Here is a 7257-nt window from a genome sequence, read left to right as displayed (position 1 = left end):
CCATTAGATCAGTCTTGCCAAAAAATATTCGAGAGTGTTTGACACATGTTTGCATTTTCTTTAATAAGTTGTGTGGGAAGGAAATAGAATTGGATAAGTTAGATGCATTACATGAACATGTAGTCAAAACATGTGCAACCTAGAAAAGTTTTTTCCGCCATCTTTTTTTGACATCATGATACATTTAATGGTTCATCTCGTGAGAGAAGCAAGGTTGTGTGGGCCGGTATGGGCGAGATGGATGTATCCATTTGAAAGAAATATGAAGGTACTTAAAAGTTATGTGTGTAACCACTATCGCCCAGAAGCATGTATGGTTGAGTGCTACATATCTGAAGAGGCTGTGGAATTTTGTTCAGAGTACATGGCTGGAGTTGAGGCAATAGGAATTAGCAAACCAAGAATTGACCCAGATGAGGTTGATAGAGGATTAAGGGGGAAAGGGACAATGGTGACAGTGTCCAAACTTGAACTAGATCAAGCTCAATTAGTCGTGATGACCAATAATGCAGAGGTTCAACCATATATAACGTAAGTAGCTTTTCTTTGATTAACATTACTTAAGTCACGATGAACAATAACTTGGTTTACCTTACTTGTTTGACAGTGACCATATGGAGCTGTTACAATCAATGGTTCCAAGAAATCATAAAAATAAACAAAAATGGGTTGCAGACAAACATCGTAAAACTTTCTTTGGGTTGTTAAGGAATACCATTATAGCAAAGTTGAACGAACCGAATCATGGAGTATCTGATGTGTTGAGTCGTATTGCCCTTGGACCAACTTTTGTGGTAGCAAAGCATGAAGCGTACATTGTAAGGGAGAAACGTTTCCATACAAAGTCAGGAGATGATGCTCGAGAGGTTCAAAATAGTGGCATACGTATCGTCGCAGAAACTATGCACTTTGTAAGTGCAAAACATAGAAACCATGTTTTAGGTACTATGACATATTATGGGGTCATTGAAGAAATATGGGAGCTCAATTATTTTGCATTCCGAATTCCACTTTTTAAATGTTCTTGGGTTGACAATAATGTTGGAGTAAAAACTGACGAGCTTGGTTTTACTTTGGTTGATTTAAGTAAGAGAGGAAGCAAGAATGATCCATTCATCATGGCTAGCCAAGCAGTTCAAGTTTTTTACATTTTTGATCTGGCTAATGATAAATGGTCTATTATTTTATCGACACCAGAGAGGAGGTTCTTAGAGACTGAAGAGGATGAGGAGAATGCTGACTTATGTTATGATGACTTCATTGTTGGACAACCAATTCAAGAGCAAGTTATGGGAATTGATTGTAACCTTGAGGAAGACGACGCTGAATACATTAGAAACGATATCAATGAGGGAATATGGGTTAATTGTGATTCAGGCAAACATAAACAAAAAAAGAAAAGAAAACGTGTCTAATTGGTAAGTTGATATATAGCTTACTTTATATTGTGTTTGTTTATGCTGAATACTTAACAATTTGTTTATGCATTTAATATTTCGTATACATTACTTGTTATATATATAGCTTACATTAAATTTTGTTTGTTAATGGTGTAGATATGGCCAACTCAGGTTCAAGATCTGATTCAGACCTAGAGGCAGAGTGTCCAACAGTAATACCTACACGAGGGCCTACGTAAATGAATGAAATATCCAAACTAATGGATCAAGGCAAACGATTTGCCCTCGAGGTTAATGATAAAGGACAATATTGCGGCAAAAGCTATGCCAAGCTTGTATCAACTTTAGGAGTCAGATTACGGCAGACGATAGGGTTGTCCTATAAAAATTAGAAAGAAGTCAACCCAACTCTGAAAAATAAAGTTTAGAAAGATATACAAGTAAGCAATTATTTGTTAGAATTTTGATTTGCTTTTTTATTAATTCAAATGTTCATTCTAACCGTGTTTGTTTTCCTTCAAACTAGACGGGGTTCATTGTGCCGGATTCCTTCAAACATGATTGTCTCATCCTAGCTGGGAAGTTAATGAAAGACTTCAAGAATAGGATGACAAAAGACATCATAATGCCCGCTGTGGAAGAGAAGGATGTGGGACAACTGACACAAATCCCTGAACAGCATCCCGAAATCGACCATGCTGAATGGTGCACTTTTGTTGAAAGTCAACTAACTCCTGAATTTTAGGTACGCTAATTTTATTTGTACTAAGATAAACTCTTAAATCCAAGTACATGTATCTAATGTATTTTTTTGGCATTGTAGGAATTGAGTAAGGTGCAACGTGAACGTTCCTCGAAAATCCAATCCAGACATCGAAGTGGTCAAAGTGGAATGGTGAACGTACGGGAAGTTGTGGTAAGTAATGCTTAAATTCTAATAATGTGCTATAAAATTTAATTGGTACTCATTTAATTGTTATAAAATAATGTAGAAAAAGGATCTCGACGTTCCAGATCCCCCCCGGCACCGTGTTTGGATCAAATCTCGCACCAAGAGTCGAAAACTTGTCACTGATTACGACAAGAAAATTGCAGAGAAGATAGTAAGTATATATTAATCCTTAATTGAGTTCTACTAATGAGTTAGTATATGTAATTCACATAATAATATATGCGTGCATGTAATATCCCAGAAAATAAATAATATTTAAATGGACATATTTTATTAAATATGTAATTACTTGGAAAATGAAGTAGGATTATGATCTTACTTAGATGAATTTTTGAGAAATTATTTAATGAAATACGTTATTTTGGGCCCGGTAATTGTGGAAATTTAGCTATGTGGTTAGCAATGTCACGACATTAAATGAAAGAATTATTTTAAGAATATCCCGGATTAAGTTAGAATTTTATTAGAATGTCGGATTGGGGAATTAGTAAAATTACCAAAATGCCCCTAGGGTTTCTTTTTTAAAAAAAATTTATGTGAGAGGGGTAAATTAGGAATTCAAGAAAACTTTTTTTGGTTTTTCCTCTTTTCTTTGCTGCTGCCTATTGTTATTTAAGGAAGGAAATTTTAAAAAAAAAAAAAAAGAGAAATCAAAGCATTTTAAAAGAAAGGAGAAGCTTTCTTCCAAGGCAAGTAACCTATTTTCTCTCAACCTTCTTCTCCTCTTCCTTCGAGCAAGTTGAACCAGCCACTAGAGGGATTGATTTGCTTCAGCCAACATCAATTTTCAGAGCTAAACTCCATCTTCAAGTTGACCTTGCACCCTAGGTAAGTTCATCCTTTTAGTTTTGATGTTTTCTTAGGTTTTCAAGCTAAGTTTGTTATTTTTTTTGAAAATTTTCAAAGCTGTAGGTTTAGTGAAGGTAGGGGTTTGTTATCCAAGTTGAATAAGGTCTGTTAATGCATGTTTGGATTGAATTCATGGCTGTTGGGATTGATTGGTGAGTGAGGAAGCTAAAAGAAATTTGATTTCTTCACTTGAGTGTGTGATTTTAAGCTAGAGATTGAACCATTGTGTTTTGCAGCTTAGGTTATGCCATATTTATGTTAATATACTGTTCTGGAAAGTTTGGTTAGGTTTGGAGGGGTTTTGGTTCGATTTTGGTGAAGAGGAACTTTTGTTCTGATGCGCGAGAGCCGGTCGACCGGATGGGTTCGGTATATCGTAACCGGTCGACCCGGTTACTGCGAGGAGAAATTTTTTCGGGTTTGCGTTATGTTCGGTTTTGACCGGGGAGTTGAGTACTATCCGTTTTAAATTAAATATGGGATGCTTGACTTAAATTGGGGTTCTTTGGGAGTTAGGTTGCGTTTGATTTCTAAATTAGGGTTTTAATCCGGAACTTTGAGTTAAGGTATTTATTGTGTTTCAATTGTCGTGACATAGGACCGGGATTGCTTAGCTTGTTCTTCCACTCAGGTCGACCATACTTTTGACTTCTGAATTAAGGTAAGAAAAGTGGTAAGCACCGTATGTGGTTAAAGATTAATGGGTGAAAGGAAGTGGCCTTAATTATTATCATAATGCTGATTAAAAGTTTATTAAGCCTAGGTTATGACCTAGGGTTGGAAACGGTTATTACCGTTATGAGTAATTACTCTTGAAACCGCGGTTAGGTTTCTTACTTATCGTTTGCTTTATCGGGCAACGATAGTGACATATTCAGCTCGTATGTAACGAGTGGTAAAAGTGGTACTTTATTAAGTACCAGGAATGTATGATGTTTAAGGGAATGCTTATTATTATCGAATAGTGAGTAAACATAATGGCATGAGAATAAGTTGATAATTATTTTCTTTCGATTATTGTTTTGATCACTTTCTTGCTGAGTCTCTGTGACTCACTGGTGCTTTATGGTGCAGGTAAAGGAAAGGCTAAAGTCGAACAACCATGAGTACGGTCGCAGCAGCAATGTACATACCAGCCGCAGGCAGCCCAGTTTGCAGGATGCTCTATTTTGATTGCATTTTGGAAAATATAAAGCTTATGTTGTAAAATACTTTGGAACCAGTTTGTAAATATTTTGAGAACAGGGGGACCCCATAAATCATGTTACTTATCTTTTGTTAAACAATTTAAAGGTTGAGTTTTAACTATCAAAAATTTAATTACCCACACTTTTAGTATAATTATATCTTATATAATTATTGGCATTTTAAATAAAGTGCACACACGTGGCGTCCCTGTTGGACAGGGCGTTACAACATGGTATCAGAGCGCCAAGGTTTTTAGATCCTGAAGACTGGTTTGATATGTACATTGGCTGCAAGGACCTGATCGACTCATGGTTTAGTAAGCTTTAAGTTAAAAGATAGCTTGTTAATTTTTTTGATTACCTGATTATTTGAATTATGTTGATATCAGAATGTTGTGGGAAGGATTATAATATATGGAAATACTTATCAGTATTGTTATTACTTGGAATGTGATCGCAGGTGTATAGTTATGCACCCAAGGCGGACTGGTAGGGGTGCCCGCGAGCTAGCTGGGCTCGGGGCTGCCGGTGAAGGTGAGAACCCTTTACCACCACCTAATTGGGAACAGTTATATGCTGCTATGCAAGAAACTATTCGGCGGCGGGGTGAACAAATCGAGAGAATTAAGAGAGCGGCGAGCTCGGCTGCTCTAAATCGAATCCCGATCCTCCGGCACCTCTAGTAGTGCCACCTGGGATGCGAGTGGAATCGTTTGGAACCATTGTATGAACGGTTCGGGAAGCGAGAATCCGCCGGTGTTTGAGGGTGGTGCTGATCCACTCAAGGCGGAGCAATGGATGAGTATGATAACATCCATTTTCGATTTTATGCGAGTTGAAAATAATGACCGGGTCAGGTGTGCTACCTATATGCTACGAGATGATGCCCGTATTTGGTGGGAGATTGTATCTCAGGGCCATGATCTGAATAATATGACACGGGAAACTTTTCGGGCCTTATTTTTTGAGAAGTATTATAATGAGTCTATTAAGGCGGCAAAGGCAGAAGAGTTTATACGGTTAACTCAGGGTAGTATGACTGTGACGGAGTATGCTACTAAGTTTGATCGACTGGCAAAGTTTCCCTCAGATGAGGTGGCTACTGAAGCTGCTAGAAAAGCAAAGTTTATTCGGGGGCTGGATGAACACATCGCCCGGGATGTGATTGTTGCTTCTAAACAACCGGGGGTTGCCCGAACTTATGCTCAGATAGTTGAGTTGGCTTTAGTTTACCGAGGGTGCAGAGGCTCGTATACGAAAGAAAAATATTGCCGAAGAGATTCATGGAAACAAACGAAGTCTTGGTTCGGGTAGGGGTACCGATCTTGGTGACCGGCAGAAAAGACCTAGTGAAACATCGGCGGCAGCCCAAACAAAAGATTCCGGGGTAACCAAGGTTTCCGTCGTAGTGGGAATGAAAACTGGCGGACATTTCCTGAATGTCCGAGGTGTAAAAGGCATCACCTGGGCGAGTGTCAGGCTAGGGCCTGTTTCCACTGTGGAATGGTGGGTCACATGAAGAGAAATTGTCCTCAATTGCTACGGCTAGAGCAAAAGAAGGATGATACACCCGCTCCCGCCCGAGTGTTTGCCCCGACTCAAGCCGAGGCCGACGCCGGTCCTTCTACCGTGACAGTCGCCTTTACATTCTTGGTACTTTATTGATCGTGTTAATTGATTCCGGTGCGACGCATTCTTATATTTCAAGTAGAATAATTGAGCGGCTGAATAAACCTAGTGATGTGCTTTCTAGAGGTTTTGGAACCTTGTTGCCCTCTTGGGGAGTTGGTTATCTCCGGCAGTGGGTTCGATCCCTTCCGTGTTTGTGGAAGGAAGAGAGTTATCGATTGATTTGATAGAATTAAATGCGGAGGATTTTGATGTTATTTTGGGGATGGATTGGCTTGCTAAATACAACGCCACCATTGATTGTAAAAGAAAGATGGTAACTTTTCAGCCTGAGGGCGAGGACCCTTTTGTATTTGTGGGTAAGATGCAAGGATCTCGAATTCCCTTAATTTCAGCCCTTAAGGCAAGGGATTTGTTGTGTGAAGGGTGCATTGGTTTCTTGGCAAGTGTTGTGGATATTTCCAGGGAACCACTAGCGGGACCAGGAGCATGTCCCGGTGGTTCGAGAATTTCGGATGTGTTCCCGAGAAGAGTTACTGTGGTTGCCACCAAAACGTGAAATTGATTTTGAGATTGATTTAATACCGGGAGCCGAGCACTGTATCGAAAGCTCCCTACGGGATGGCACTGCAGAAGCTGAAAGAGTTAAAAGTTCAATTACAGGGGATGATGGATTTAAAATTTACTAGACCTAGTACTTCACCTTGGGGTGCACCGGTTTTGTTTGTGAAAAAGAAAGATGGAACATTACGAATGTGTATAGATTATACTGAGTTAAACAAATTAACGGTGAAGAACAAGTACCCTCGCCAAGAATAGATGATTTATTTGATCGGTTGCGGTGGTAAAGCTGTCTTTTCTAAAATTGACCTTCGATCCGGTTATCACCAACCGAGGATTCGAGAGGAGGATATTCCCAAGACGACTTTTCGGACCGGTATGGTCATTATGAATTCCGGTAATGTCCTTCGGATTAACAAATGCCCGGCAAAGATTTATGGACTTGATGAACCGAGTGTTCAAAGATTTTTTGGATGATTTTGTTATTGTCTTTATCGATGATATTCTAATTTATTCAGACTCGGAGGAGACTCACGAAAGACATCTTCGAATGGTATTACAACGTCTCAGGGAGCATAAGTTGTATGCCAAGTTTAAGAAATGTGAATTTTGGTTACCTCAGGTGAGTTTCTTGGGGCATGTGGTGAGTAAAGATGGTATTTTAGTGGATCCAGTAAAG

This window comes from Cannabis sativa, chromosome 3 (assembly GCF_029168945.1).
Source record: "Cannabis sativa cultivar Pink pepper isolate KNU-18-1 chromosome 3, ASM2916894v1, whole genome shotgun sequence".
Classification (NCBI taxonomy): Eukaryota; Viridiplantae; Streptophyta; class Magnoliopsida; order Rosales; family Cannabaceae; genus Cannabis; species Cannabis sativa.
This window is presented reverse-complemented; position numbering follows the sequence as displayed.